The sequence below is a fragment of the Doryrhamphus excisus genome, linkage group LG2 (assembly GCF_037039965.1).
Source record: "Doryrhamphus excisus strain RoL-2023G ecotype Guam linkage group LG2, RoL_Dexc_Guam_v1.1, whole genome shotgun sequence".
Taxonomy (NCBI): Eukaryota; Metazoa; Chordata; class Actinopteri; order Syngnathiformes; family Syngnathidae; genus Doryrhamphus; species Doryrhamphus excisus.
Window position 1 is genome coordinate 17,463,703 of NC_136358.1, and position 16,629 is coordinate 17,480,331.

Genomic DNA, 16,629 nt, shown 5'->3' on the forward strand with positions numbered 1-16,629 from the left:
AGTATATATTTACTATTTGTTTATTATTAATTATGAATATAATTTATTGATATATGAAAAAATTGTGTTTTATTAGTAGGGTCGTACCTAGCATTAAAAAATTAATTAATTAATTACGGAATAATTTTGCCGGAAGAAGAAGCAAAGCTTATTAAGTCCTACCCCTCCATCTGATACTTTTACAATCAGTAATTGTTACATTTGTTCACTTCCTGCTTTCCTATTATAATGTATTTATTTATTTTATTAATTTTTATTTTATTTTTTTTGTTACGTACCAAAGTACGAGGTGATATGACCATATATATATTTAGTATATATTTACAATTTATTTATTATTAATTATTAATATAATTTATTGATATATGAAAAAAAAAATGTTTTATTACTAGGGTCGTACCTAGCATTAAAAATTAATTAATTAATTACGGAATAATTTTGCCGGAAGAAGAAGCAAAGCTTATTAAGTCCTACCCCTCCATCTGGTACTTTTACAATCAGTAACTTTTACATTTGTTCACTTCCTGCTTTCCTAATATAGTTTAAGTTTTTTTTGTTTGTTATTTTTTTTTCGGCACCGAGGTGATATGACCATACAATAACATACAATAACATAATGGGTACCATAGTAACTGTCAATATAGTAATATACATATATATATAGCACATCATGACTGGTTGAAGACTCTTCATCCTTGTATTTAGCAAACATCAACTGCTTGTATTGTTTCTTGAATTGGCTCATCGTTGTGCATTGTTTGAGGTCCTTACTCAATCCATTCCATAGTTTGATTCCACATACTGAAATGCATACTTCTTGGGATTGATTCTGGAATTATTATCTGACTGTTGTCATTTCAGAAATACGTTCCGAGCCGATCCCAGGAATCTCTAACACAAAAATGGCAGTTCTTTCATGAATGGCTAAGCATTGACATTAATTGACGCCGTGGTTGGTAATCAACAACACGAGGTGTTGCATTAAAGTGTGTCCTCCTGTCTTTTCTATATGGCCCATGAGATTTGTTGAAAAAAAAAAAAAACACCCTGGAGTTTTTTTCTGCTTTAACTTTACCACTCCCGGAGGCACCCTCCCTGACTGGCATGTCATTAGGAGCGCGCCACGCTCGTGCGTCCCCTGCCAGACAGGCCATGCCACAGGCTGCATGCTAATTGTGGAGGCGTATCCGACCTTGTATGGTTAAAGGAAGGAGGCAGATAAGTGGTTTTGTTTAGCGTCTGCTGGGCAGGGGGGCTCTCCTGCTCCAGCTTGCCTTTGTCTTGACCTTGGGCGGAAAAAAGTCAGTCCGAGTCCGAGCGGTCGCTGAAGAGGGTTCATAAAACGCTGTAAAAGTCCCATTAAAAATATGAAGCAATGTAGTGTGTATAATGGGTAATAGGCATATCACAGCCAGCACATTATATAACGCCATGTAATGAGGGACGCATCGTTCCCACTATCACAACATATCTTTTTTGCTTCGAGTCATTAGCTTCCAGTTACATTCTGCCTGTTAAATATTCACCTTTCACGGCAGTTATTTATAGCAGGCACTCTCTTTCCAACAAGGGGCTTCTTCGGTTTTTCTTCATTAAGATCCGCTGTGGCGACTCAGGAAAAGGCCAAAAGAAAGTCAATCCGGTTTAGAGTTCTTACTAATCACTAACAACTAAATAGTTCTGGTTTTCGTAGTAAAAATAGATAAATAATATGTGTTACAGTTACTCTTTTTTTTTATAAAACAATAAAAATCAAAATTCTCAGACAATGCAATAATTATACAGGGGAACCTTGGTTAGCATCCGCTCCGGTGAGCATGTTTTTCAGTTAACATCAAACATTTACGCCACAGTTTTGCCTCGGTTTGTCGGGTGCCTTTCTTTACCATACCAGTTCAAGAGCTTAAAGAAACATCAACAATAAAAATGAAAATTCTCGGATCAGCATCCGCCCCGGTGAACATGTTTTTCAGTTAACATCGAACATTTACGCCACAGTTTTGCCTAGGTTTGTTGGGTGCCATTTTTTACCATACCAGTTCAAGAGCTTAAAGAAACAGCTACTGTTTTTTTTTAATAAAACAATAAAAATGAAAATTCTCGGATCATGCAATAATTATACAGGGGAACCTTGGTTAGCATCCACCCTGGTGAGCATGTTTATCAGTTAACATCAAACATTTACACCACAGTTTTGCCTTTTTATATAAAACAATAAAAATGAAAATTCTCACATCATGCAATAATTATACAGGGGAACCTTGGTTAGCATCCACCCCAGTGAGTGTGTTTTTCAGTTAACATCGAACATTTATGCCACAGTTTTGCCTCGGTTTGTCGGGTGCCTTTCTTCACCATTCCAGTTCAAGAGCTTAAAGAAACATCTACTGTTTTTTTTAAATAAAACAATAAAAGTGAAAATTCTCACATCATGCAATAGTTATGCAGGGGAACCTTGGTTAGCATCCACACCAGTGAGTTTGTTCTTCAGTTAACATCGAACATCTACGCCACATTTTTGCGTAGGTTTGTCGGGTGCCTTTCTTTACCATACCGGTACAAGAGCTTTAAGAAACGTCAACAATAAAAATGAAAATTCTCGGATCATGCAATAATTATACAGATGAACCTTGGTTAGCGTCCGCCTCGGTGAGCATGTTTTTCAGTTAACATCGAACATTTATGCCACAGTTTTGCCTCGGTTTGTCAGGTGCCTTTCTTTACCATACCGGTTCAAGAGCTTAAAGAAACGTCAACAATAAAAATGAAAATTCTCGGATCATGCAATAATTATTCAGGGGAACCTTGGTTAGCATCCACCCCAGTGAGTTTGTTTTTCAGTTAACATCGGACATTTACGCCACAGTTTTGCCTTGGTTTGTTGGGTGCCTTTCTTTACCATACCAGTACAAGAGCTTAAAGAAACGTCAACAATAAAAATGAAAATTCTCGGATCATGCAATAATTATATAGGGGAACCTTGGTTAGCATCCGCCCCGGTGAGCATGTTTTTCAGTTAACATTGAACATTTACGCCACATTTTTGCCTCGGTTTGTGCACATTCTACGTTTATGATTGGCTGAGTGTTAATGTCGGGTGCCTTTCTTTACCATACCATTTCAAGAGCTTAAAGAAACTCTAAAAAAAAATCTACGATTTTTGGTTATTGCATGACAATCTGTACGTGACAATCATGTTTTTTCATCACTATATCTGTCAGGCCTAAAACCTTTCATCCATTTTATTTTTAGAATATGCCACAGACAGGTAAATAATGAGCCCCAGGCCGCAAATGGCTCCCGGGCCTGCACTTTGGACACCACTGATCTATCGCATAGATGTGAGGTCGCCCTCTTTAAAGGGCATGCAATCTCCACTAAACAGGAAAAGCAGCCTAACTGCTGAATAAAGCGGTCGGGGTACCACCACATTTATCGGCGCTCTCGCTCAACTCTCTCTCAAGCGCCCATCTTGTCCGACTTTATCTGTAATTTCATCGAACCCCCCCCCCCCCCCCCCCCCCTCCAGTCCAATAACGCAACCTTTTTTTTGGGCAGCGTGCTTGCTCTTTGTGCTCGCTCTCATGACAGGCTTCCTCGTCGTCAGATTAAAGTCCAATCAATGACACGGCACGTACGCACGAGAGGGACGAGGCAAACGCCAAGCGCTTCAATAAAAGGTCAAACTACTACTACAGTCGGGAGTGACAGATGGAAGGAGACATCATAATGCATTTTTTTTTTTTTTTTAATGGCTGACACATAAATGTAATGAGTTACGTCCGAGCAGAAAAGCTAACCTGACTCTTTGAGCGCCATTAGTTCTTTTGCTGACACGCATTGATAAAGAGGCACCGTCTCCTTCGGTCCTCATTAAAATGTCGTCATATTTAAGAAGAAAGAAAAAAAAATCATTCCAGACCTTTGCTGATGAGCATTTTATTGCCTTCACTTCGCACTCAATGATAGAGCGAGCGAGAGAAAAAGAGAGAGAGCCTTTTACCATTAATGAAAGTGGCGCGGAGGAACAAGAAGGACGGGGCTGATAAGGGTGATTTGCTACTGACTTGAAAGGATGATATTGATTTTTTTTTTTTTTTCTCGACCATTATCTGTTTTCTTTATTTACATCCGATCAGCGTCTCAACTACCCAAACAAGTCTTCTGTTTTCTTGCAAAGTTTTGAAGACTTGGCGCTAAGTCCGTCTCCCTCAGGGGTTGAAAGTTTTTGAGATTTGTGTTTTCCGAGATCACCGCATCACTTCTGACTTGTTGACATGCAGATAGCTTTGCCTGCAGAGGAAGAGTTGCTGTTACGTGGGAGGAGTTGCTTCCCCGAAACAACGGGAAATCTTCGCCAAAGTACTTGCACATTATGTAGATTAGTTTCCCAATCTTTATTGGCTCAAAGAACACATTTTATTTGATTAGAAAAGACGCTGGCAAAGTCATTTTATATGGATGGCAACAGGTGGCTACACAGGGAAATTACAGGAGTGTCACCAAACACTCACTTCACCAGATGATACAAGATTTTTAATTTTTTTTTTAAGTAAAATGAAATAATATAGTAACCACCCTCAGCCATCTCTGTACCTTGTACTTCGGTAGGTGATTAAAAAATAAAATTTAAAAAAATAAAAAATAAAACATAAAACATAAAACATAAAACAAGAAGAAATAAATAATAATTATTTTTAAAAACTTATTTTTTATTATTATTTTAGGAAAGCAGGAAGTGAACAAATGTAACAGTTACTGATTGTAAAAGTACCAGATGGAGGGGTAGGTTTAATAAGCTTTGCTTCTTCCTACTCCTTTTGGACATGTGGAACTGTGAACTGATTATGTGATGCATTCAATTGTAATCTGATGCATGTTCAAATGAAATTAAACCATTACCATTACCACATGACCAATCCTAATGGATGCCATTTTTTTCCAAAAAACTAAATCCCTTCATCTAAAAGGTACGTCACCTTGGCATGTGGTGTGTATGCCAAGGTGGCCCCGCCTCCACCCACCAGCCAACAAGGTCCACTTCCATTCATACCATTGTTCTATGGATAAAATGCAAGTTAATTTTCATTTCTAATGTGATTAATTACTGTATTTTCTGGACTATAAGTACAACTCCAGTGCATCTTATGTATGTTTTTTTTTACCTAATTATGCATTTTTGGCCTTGTGCGACTTATATTCCGGAGCGACTTATAGTCCAGAAAATACAATATTTTGGAGTGCAAGTCGCAGGAACAGCCAACCTATGAAAAAAAGTGCAACTTATAGTCCTGAAAATACAGTACGTAGTCATGAATTAATTATTATGTGATTAATGAATTATACCCTCCCAGGTTTAACGCCCACAAGAAATCTTTTCACATTTTAATCCCGTGACCTGAGATCTTGTGACACCCTCAGTGTAGCACATCGACACTGATTGGGAAGCACCGATCTAGATCAGATCACAGTTAGTTAAGCTTTACTGGCTCGCAAGGTGCTTTGCTAAGCACTTTTTTGGTAAGGACACAAAAAGCTTACTGCAAGTGAAGCATCCATGCACAAGTCGAAGTAAGCCAATGAAATTCCTTAATGACACCGGGACCTGCACGATGCAAAGACTTGCACAAGCGAAGCTTAATAAAGCTTGAAAAAGACCGACTTTTCTAATGAAAGTCCTTGAAAATGTCAGCAAATGAACTCGGTGATTATACCTGAAGCAGTGCTACTCTTGCTGTTTTGTTGCCACCGTAATAGAAAAGCAGCTGCTGTGTACACGCGCCACCACTTAAAAGCCTGCCCGGGAATCTGGTTAAAGTACAAGTGCTTTTGTCACACATTATCCCATAATGCTACTTTAATGCCCGCCATATGCCCACGTTTGCAGGCTCCATCGCTGATAAAATGAGATATCTTCATCGAGCGGTAGAAGGTTGGGCTGACTAATTTCCATTCAAAGTGGCGTAAAACTAAAAATAACCGCGTTGTTAATCGCTGAATAAGAAACAGGAGCGCGCCACGATCTATGAATGCGGAGAAACCTTGAATAATGAGAGGAAATGAAGCCACTTTCGCACACATGCACAGCCACACATAAACAGGCGTCTCAGCGGACTACACTGAGCCACTTGATTGGCCCCGAGGGATGCAATATCTACGATTTAATTTCAGATAGCATGTAAGCATATCCTGTTACAAGCCATTACAGGAGTTTAATGCCAGCCGCTGTTTGTTCTGCTCGATATTCCGTCTTTATATGCTCATGTGTTGCGACTTAGCCGCGGTTCTGCTATTTGGGTCGGCTCTTTTTTGTTAGATTTTCAATACTAACCAAACTAAGTAAAGCAAATGAACTTGCAACTTTGATTTAAAAAAAAAAAACTTAAACTATATTAGGAAAGCAGGAAGTGAACAAATGTAACAGTTACTGATTGTAAAAGTACCAGATGGAGGGGTAGGATTTAATAAGCTTTGCTTCTTCCTACTCCTTTTGGACATGTGGAACTGTGAACTGATTATGTGATGCATTCAATTGTAATCTGATGCATGTTCAAATGAAATTAAACAATTACCATTACCATTACCAATCCTAATGGATGCCATTTTTTTTTTTGCAATCTCCCAAAAAACTAAATCCCTTCATCTAAAAGGTACGTCACCTTGGCACGTGGTATGTATGCTACAGGCCCCGCCTCCACCCACCAGACAAAAAGGCCCACTTCCATTCATATCATTGTTCTATAGATAAAATGCAAGTTAATTTTCATTTCTAATTTGATTAATTACTATATTTTCTGGACTATAAGTCGCACTGGAGTATAAGTCGCACAAGGCCAAAAATGCATAATTAGGTAAAAAAAAAACAAACATACATAAGTCGCACTGGAGTATAAGTCGCACAAGGCCAAAAATGCATAATTACGTAAAAAAAAAAAACGTACATAAGTAGCACTGGAGTATAAGTCGCACAACGCCAAAAATGCATAATTAGGTTAAAAAAAAAAAACATACATAAGTCGCACTGGAGTATAAGTCGCACAACGCCAAAAATGCATAATTAGGTAAAAAAAAAAAAACATGTATAAGTTGCATAAGGCCAAAAATGCATAATTAGGTAGAAAAAAACATACATAAGTCGCACTGGAGTATAAGTCGCACAAGGCCAAATATTTATAATTATGTAGAAAAAAACATACATAAGTCGCACTGGAGTATAAGTTGCATTTTTTGCAGGTTTACTGTATTTTCTGGACTATAAGACGCACTTTTTTTCATAGGATGGTTGTTCCTGCGACTTATACTCCAAAATATGGTATTTTCTGGACTATAAGTCGTACTGGAGTATAAGTCGCACAAGGCCAAAAATGCATAATTAGGTAGAAAAAACATACATAAGTCGCACTGGAGTATAAGTCGCTAAATCCCTTCATCTAAAAGGTACGTCTTTATATGCTCATGTATTGCTAGTTAGCCGCGGTTCTGCTATTCGGGTCGGTTCTTTTTGTTAGATTTTCAATATAAACCAAAGTAAGTAAAGTTTCTGGAGAAGAAAGCAAATGAACTTGCAGCTTCGATTTTGGCTTTGATATTTAAGGACAAGCACCCCGCTGTGTCAAATGCATTAGATTCTCTCTCTCCGCTGGCAATACACACCCAGGAGCCGACGCTCGGTCATTGATCATTCCATAACCTGCTGGGCGGGAATGGGGACGCAAGCTGGATAAAATGCGCCACCAGTCAAAACATGAACTATTAAACAGGGGAAAAAAAAAAAGAAATGATATTGGTGTAATACAGGTTGAAGGCGTACGTATGCTCATTTGCAACATTTCATATTGTCGCCAGTTGGGTTTTGAGGTGTAATATAGGCCTGCCAAATCAGCAGTGGCCCCCATTACTCATCCCCCTCTGTGCTGTCTCCTGGCTGGTGCTCCACGGCTAATGCAGATTACTGGGATATATGAGGGCTATTTTGTTCACCGCGGGGTGGAAACCATCACGGGCAAACCCCATCCCTCTCTGATGCGCCACCCTACATCTGTTCACCGACTACTTCCTGCACCAAAGCCTATCTGCACATCCATCAGTCGTAATGCGACGACATCCGTTAGGGAGGGTGCGTGTATTGTCAACTCACTCTCAACTTATCTGACATCATCCTGGCCTACTGGACTGTACGGTCGATGCAGACTAGGTGGGACAAACAGTAGGCAGACTAGATAGGACAGCACTGAGAACCTGGTTCAAAAGACAGGAACGCTAGCATAGGATACAATGGAGGGGGCTTGTGCCCGTCACCCTTTGCTAGCGTCCCATTCAGATAATAATTGTCATTGACTCACCTTATTTGTTAGAGTAAGGGTCAGCAACCCACGGCTCCAGATCCGCATGTGACTTTTCAGCCTCTTTGTTGTGGCTCCCTTCGCAATGCTCTAGACTAGACACTAGACCACCGTGCAGCCCCACTTCCAGGGTGTTAGACATAATATGTTTAAAAAATTCAATGCACTTAATAGTACGGGTGTCACAGGACAGCCAACTCACGAAACGAGACGATAGACGGGATCGTGTTCAGGATTTTGGTCCATGGGGAAAATTCATTCATTCATTCATTTTTCTACCGCTTATCCATCACGAGGATCGCAGGGGGTGCTGGAGCCTATCCCAGCTGTCTTGGGGCGAGAGCCATTGTACTCCCTGGACTGGTGGCCAGCCAATCACAGGGCACATATAGACAAACAACCATTCACACTCACATTCATACCTATGGACAATTTGGAGTCGCCAATTAACCTAGCATGTTTTTGGAATGTGGGAGGAAACCGGAATACCCGGAGAAAACCCACGCAACTCCATACAGAGATTGCCGAGGGTGGGATTGAACCCTGTCTCCTAGCTGTGAGGTCTGCGTGCTAACCACTCGACCGCCGTGCAACCTGGACCATAACAATGTCCTTTAAATTACTTGTCAAAAGTAAAGATCCACATTTGTGTTGGTGGATAACGAGGCTTAAAGGGGAGAGATAGCCGAGGGTGGGATTGAACCTGGTCTCCTAGCTGTGAGGTCTGCACACTAACCACTCAATCACCGTCTCGGCGTTACAACATTTGAAAACAAAAGGGTCAAGATACAAATATTTACAAATGAGGTTGAATTTGACTAGTTTGGGTTTTAGGGCTGCATGGTGAACAAGTGGTTAGCTAGGAGACTCGGGTTCAATTCCACATTCGGCCATCTCTGTGGGAAATTTGCACGTTCTCCCCGTGCATGCGTGGGTTTTCTCCGGTTACTCCGGTTTCCTCCCACATTCCAAAAACATGCTAGGTTAATTAGCGACTCCAAATTGTCCATAGGTATGAATGTGAGTGTGAATGGTTGTTTGTCTATATGTGCCCTGTGATTGGCTGGCCACTGGTTCAGAGTGTACCCCGCCTGATGGATAAGCCGTCGAAAAATGAAGGAATGAATGAATTTTGCCCATCAACCAAAATCCTGAACACGATCCCGTCTATCGTCTCGTCTCGTGAGTTGACTGTCCTATGACACCCGTACTATTAAGTGGATTGAATTTTTTTCCATGGCCTAAACATATTATGTCTAATTTGTCCATAGGTATGAATGTGAGTGTGAATGGTTGTTTTGTCTATATGTGCCCTGTGATTGGCTGGCCAGCGGTTCAGGGTGTACCCCGCCTCTCGCCCGAAGACAGCTGGGATAGGCTCCAGCGGTAGAAAATGAATGAATGAATGAATGTGAGTCAGCTAGTATTATATAATAATAATAATATGAGATACTCGGCCATTTTTTTCTACAATAACGTCCTCTTTTCAATTGATCACATTCCCCCCCCACTAATCTCCCGCTTCAAGGTGGCGAACCAAACCTTCCGTCTTTTATGCGAGTCTGTCCTCATCTGCGGAGTAAATAGACCATTCATCACATGATTGGGCTTTTACAGCTCCGCTCTTGAGGGATCCTCCTCTCGTTCGGTGGCGTCATCCATCATTGTTCAATGGAGACGTCGCAGCTCATTGTTAGCCCCAAAAGTATACGCCCCCCGACCACGATAAAGTCAAAGTGCAAGGTCTTATAAAGGTGTCACGGCATCAAAGCTGGCGTGAAAACAAGCTGCCAACTTGTTTTCACCTCGACGGAGTGGCGCTCATCAATACATAGTCGCTGCTCAACAAGGGATGTAATTGGTCTGTGGTTAACAGCGCTTTGGAGCTGTTAACCGTTGTTGGAGCTGGTGTTGTTTCACATTGACGTTTTTTTTTTGTTTTGGTACAGGATGCACCAGGATGTGATGACCGAAACAAGAAAAATGCACAAAAAAAATGTCTGTTTCGACTCACCTGTATGGAGGTATGTATCAATAAACACCACAAATTGGTAGGTACTCATAATAATCATACGAGACGTTTTCTATATGGAATCAAACCATTGGTGATGTTTAGCGACATCAAAACTATGTAGGAGCAGAAGACGACCCTACGGATACACCGTTACCTCACCAGTCACGTCTTCCGCCCCCCCCCCACCGTCCGCGCTCCATCTACCCCACTCCTGGTGCACCGCAGTGGCATTATTAAACTTGTATAAGATCATTAGCATACAAAGCAGGAGAACCTACAGCGTCGCAGTCATACATATTTATCTGGACGTGCCTGGCTCGCGCCTCGCACTGTAACCCCCCTCGCCTCAGAAAAAAAAAAAAAAGAAGCGGTGACGGCCTATCTGTTGCCGGAGACAATTCAGAGACGGTGAAGTGGGTATTAGCATGGAAGCATGTCCGGTTATAAAGGGTTGATATTTATCGTCAGGAAGCACAGCAGTTGGGTGTCGGTGAGCAGTTTGTTTCCAGCATAGCCAATGTCATTTAATTCTAATAATAAAATACATATTCATCCCCTTGCGCTCACGGTCATATTTTCATACTACAACCTAAAAAGATGGGTTTCATGACAATAGATTGTCCTTGAACCTAAATAAAACTAAAATCATGCTGTTTGACGGTGTAGACAATGAAAGGGTGAACGAAAATACATTTCTGGGGATCACAATATATGAAAAAATATGAGCTGGAAACCTCATATTACAAATATACAACATAAGGTGGCCAGAAATATTTCAGTATTGAACAAAGCAAAATTTGTTCTCAATCAGAAATCACTCCACACTCTTTATTGCTCTCTGGTTCTACCATATCTTACTTATTGTGTGAAAATATGGGCTAATAACTATAAATTATATTATTAATTAATTATTAATAATTTTTTTTAATGCTAGGTACGACCCTAGTAATACATACATTCATACATCAATAATTTATATTAATAATTAATAATTAATAAATAGTAAATATATACTAAATATATAATAATATATATGGTCATATCACCTCGTACTTCGGTACGTGACAAAAAAAATTAATAAAATAAATAAATACATTATATTAGGAAAGCAGGAAGTGAACAAATCTGACAGTTACTGATTGTAAAAGTACCAAATGGAGGGGTAGGATTTAATAAGCTTTGCTTCTTCTTCCGCCAAAATTATTCAGTAATTAATTAATACATTTTTTAATGCTAGGTATGACCCTAGTAATAAAACACAATTTTTTCATATATCAATAAATTATATTAATAATTAATAATAAATAAATACTAAATATATAATAATATACATGGTCATATTACCTCGTACTTTGGTACGTGACAAAAAATAAAAATAAAAAATGTATAAAATAAAGAAATACATTATATTAGGAAAGCAGGAAGTGAACAAATGTACCAGTTACTGATTGTAAAAGTACCAAATGGAGGGGTAGGACTTAATAAGCTTTGCTTCTTCTTGCGGTAAAATTATTCAGTAATTAATTAATTAATTTTTTAATGCTAGGTACGACCCTAGTAATAAAACACAATTGTTTTCATATATCAATAAGTTATATTAATAATTAATAATAAATAAATGGTAACTATATACTAAATATATAATAATATATATGGTCATATCACCTCGTACTTCAGTACATGACAAAAAATTTTAAAAAATAATACAAAATAATAAAAATAATAATAAAATTAATAAATACATTATATTAGGAAAGCAGGAAGTGAACAAATGTAACAGTTACTGATTGTAAAAGTACCAAATGGAGGGGTAGGACTTCTTGCGGTAAAATTATTCAGTAATTAATTAATTAATTATTTAATGCTAGGTACGACCCTAGTAATAAAACAATTTTTTTCAATATATCAATAAATTATATTAATAATTAATAATAAATAAATAGTAAATATATACTAAATATATAATAAATGTATAATAAATATATAATAATATATATACTTCGGTATGTGACAAAAAATAAATAAAATAAAATAATAATAATAATAAAATAAATAAATACATTATATTAGGAAAGCAGGAAGTGAACAAATGTAACAGTTACTGATTGTAAAAGTACCAGATGGAGGGGTAGGATTTAATAAGCTTTGCTTCTTCCTACTCCTTTTGGACATGTGGAACTGTGAACTGATTATGGGATGCATTCAATTGTAATCTGATGCATGTTCAAATGAAATGAAACCATTAGCATTACCATTACCTGTGGGGTTAGCCGCGAAGGATGCAAAATCCTCTCTGCACAACCGTCATTGTCTTCCTTCTCTCCAGGGATCTCCTCCTCTCTTTTTCCTGCCGCCTGATTGCACAAGCCCTCCCTCCTTCCTTCCCAGTGGCATTTTTGTGTGATATTATCAGACTGCAAAGGCACGACAAAGACAAGCCGACTAGCTAGCAATAGATTGTGGGGTTTTTTCCTGGCCATTTGGTGCCAGGTCGAGTTCTTCGGGCTCAATCCTCCCAGGCCCCACAGACCAATTTCACTATTAAAATGAGCACCCGGCATGCAGCATAAATCAGCTTCCTTCTTCTCCCGTTTTTGCCCTCATTCTCCTCTTCTCCTTCCTGTGAGATTGCTGTTGTGTCTTATGGCTTTTTATTCCTACGTGATGGTAGATGGGTTCATGTAGGAGCAGAAGCCACTAAACACGCGGTGACCCCTCAGCGCCACACCCCAAACACGGAGTTTATGCATCATTCCGGTGTCACAAAGTGGAAAGTTGTCATTACGAAACAAAAGTAGTTCTCACGTCCAATAAAAACTTTTTTTTCAGTCCCTTATTCCCTTAAAAGCAGCCATTACCGAGTTTCCCTACCAAGCAATTAAAATTCAAATGATCCCATTCTTGTTGATTCAGCGTTGCCGCGGTGGGATTAGGGTTTAAATGTCAACCGTCTCACGGTGTCACCCACCAGACCGCCACCAATGTGTTGTCGTAAGGCAAAATGGCGGCTTATGAATCCCCCTTGTATGTTACAGCGATTTAACACATGCTTCCGGTTGTGTGACATTATTTTTTTCGTGCACGGATACGAGGTGTGATTATTATTCAAGAAGACATTTCAATAGATGTGCTGCGCTTGGGTTTAATGATTTATTCAACACTTGTGCGTTGTTGTGATCTAATATTCAGTGGGTGGGATGGGAAGTTTCTTTCGCTTGCATTATCGGTTACATTTATTTTTCAGGTCCACTTTTTTTTTTTTTTTTTTGAGGAGGTGTGAGAGAATACCGGAGCAGAGGAAGCCGAATGCGAGTACATTCGATTGTGGACCAGCGGGTGTCCATGGGAATCTAAAGGTGGGAATGCTAGCGTTTCTTGGAAAGAACGTATTTGAAATAGCGCATGATTGATTGGAGCTGTCCTCGGCTTTTGCCAGCGGGTGTGTGCGCCTTTTCTTCTTCGGCTTACGATCCAACGGTGCTTTTGAGTTAAAAATGTCAAAACACTCTGGAAAAATAATACATTTTGACAAGCGTGCGCTGTTTTTTTAATCAGGCGTCTGAAGGCCACATGACACATAACCGTACCATCGACGTGGCGATGTGTTTGTGTACAGTGGTTTTCATATGCTACAGTATCAAAAACCCCCCCTCCAACCCCTGCGGGTTCGGCTTTGATTTGCCTGTAATAAATAATGCCCTTTTGTGTTCTCGGCTTCATTTGTTGCCGTTTGTAATGTCAGCTGCTGTTTAATAAAACATCAACGATGCCTATTCAACCTGCTGCATATCTCTTGTTTCATTTGTCACTCAATCTGTGTCGTTTTGCTTTTTGCTTTTGCTCACAAATGACACGCACTTGCTTCTCTTCAGTGATCCGTTCCAAAAATGTGCCAAGAGCAAAGCATTTCTTACCATAAGATATAATATAAATCCAATGAACCCCAAAATATGAACAAATAATCAATTTTATAGCCATTTCATCTGTATTGTGTACGCTCCTAAACATATAAAGATATACTCATCCAGCCCGAGTCGTGCACGCAACCATACTAGCATGAACACAATATTTGTATAAATTTGGGATGTTAACGGAAAAACACTCTAACCAAGGCGGATGTTAACTGAGGCACCACTGTAATACACCGGCAAAAGGACTACTTTGTTACGGGTCATCATCGGTATTGTGTACACTCCTAAACATATAAAGATATACTCATCCAGCCCGAGTCGTGCACGCAACCATACTAGCATGAACACAATATTTGTTTAAATTTGGGATGTTAACGGAAAAACACTCTAACCAAGGCGGATGTTAACTGAGGCACCACTGTAATACACCGGCAAAAGGACTACTTTGTTACGGGTCATCATCGGTATTGTGTACACTCCTAAACATATAAAGATATACTCATTCAGCCCGAGTCGTGCACGCTACCACACTAGCATGTACACAATATTTGTATAAATTTGGGATGTTAACCGAAAAACATTCTAACCAGGGCGGATGTTAACCGAGGAACCACTGCAATACACCGGCAAAAGGACTACTTTGTTACGGGTCATCATCGGTATTGTGTACACTCCTGAACATATAAAGATATACTCATCCAGTCCGAGTCGCGCACGCAACCACACTATTATGTACACAATATTTGTATAAATTTGGGATGTTAACGGAAAAACATTCTAACCAAGGCGGATGTTAACCGAGGCACCACTGTAATACACAGGCAAAAGGACTACTCTGTTATGGGTCATCATCGGTATTGTGTACGCTCCTAAACATATAAAGATATACTCATCCAGCCCGAGTCGCGTACGCAACCACACTAGCAAGTACACAATATTTATATAAATTTGGGATGTTAACCAAAAAACATTCTAACCAAGGCGGATGTTAACCGAGGCACCACTGTAATACACAGGCAAAAGAACTACTCTGTCACAGGTCATCATCGGTATTGTGTACGCTCCTAAATATATAAAGATATACTCATCCACGACTGCACGCAACCACACTAGCATGTACACAATATTTATATAAATTTGTGATGTCAACCGAAAAACACTCTAACCAGGGCGAATGTTAACCGAGGCACCACTGTAATACACAGGCAAAAGGACTACTCTGTTACAGGTCATCATCGGTATTGTGTACGCTCCTAAATATATAAAGATATACTCATCCACGACTGCACGCAACCACACTAGCATGTACACAACATTTGTATAAATTTGGGATGTTAACCGAAAAACATTCTAACCAGGGCGGATGTTAACCGAGGCACCACTGTAATACACAGGCAAAAGGACGACTCTGTTACGGGTCATCATCGGTACTGTGTACGCTCCTAAATATATAAAGATATACTCATCCACGACTGCACGCAACCACTCTAGCATGTACACAATATTTGTATACATTTGGGATGTTAACCGAAAAACATTCTAACCAGGGCGGATGTTAACCGAGGCACCACTGTAATACACAGGCAAAAGGACGACTCTGTTACGGGTCATCATCGGTACTGTGTAAGCTCCTAAATATATAAAGATATACTCATCCACGACTGCACGCAACCACACTAGCATGTACACAATATTTGTATAAATTTGGGATATTAACCAAAAAACTCTAACCAAGGCGGATGTTAACCGAGGCACCACTGTAATACACAGGCAAAAGGACTACTTTGTTACAGGTCATCATCGGTATTGTGTACGCTCCTAAACATATAAAGATATACTCATCCAGTCCGAGTTGTGTACACAACCACACTAGCATGCTAAACTAAGCTAACACCGCTAGCTTCCATTCAGGGTAAAATGTTCCGCCAATCTATCGCCATTTTAACCTGGTCCGCCGACTAAATACTTCCCCTCCAAAGCCTATATAGCTTATATAAGAATAGAATAGAATAGAAATAAGCCCAACTCTAATGTGAATCGGAGCCGCCATGTTGAAGGATGAACCTGATCTGTACTCATTCAACAAGTAAGACTACATGATATCTGACAAAGCTTTGCCTTTCTTGTCCGGAGCACTTCAGGCCACAAAGCTCGCCTAAACGCACCAGCCGGACTTTCACTGTCTTTTTTTTCTCTCTGATGAAATCAGAGGAAATCCACCAGCAAAGCACACATTCCGCATGTCCATCGCTCTTCAATAATTCTTAGTGATAGGCCTCTCCTTTGAGTGCTCACGCCGCTCCTTGTTCCAATTACCGAAAGGCAAAGAGACCCTCGTGTTTGTCGGCACGCAGGCGATAAT

General features: G+C 39.6%; 1 long non-coding RNA gene across 2 annotated transcripts in view; it reads left to right on the plus strand.

The window, feature by feature from the left end:
* LOC144902136 (uncharacterized) overlaps positions 1-14,134 on the plus strand; it is a 55,885-nt gene extending 41,751 nt beyond the window's left edge. The window contains exons 6-7 of one of the 2 annotated variants that reach the window (XR_013630423.1): positions 10,292-10,366; positions 12,683-14,134. This is a non-coding gene — a long non-coding RNA (uncharacterized LOC144902136). Of the gene's footprint in view, positions 1-10,291 lie in introns of both variants that reach the window. The other variant, XR_013630422.1, reaches the window with a different exon arrangement.
* The last annotated feature ends 2,495 nt before the right edge of the window (positions 14,135-16,629 follow it).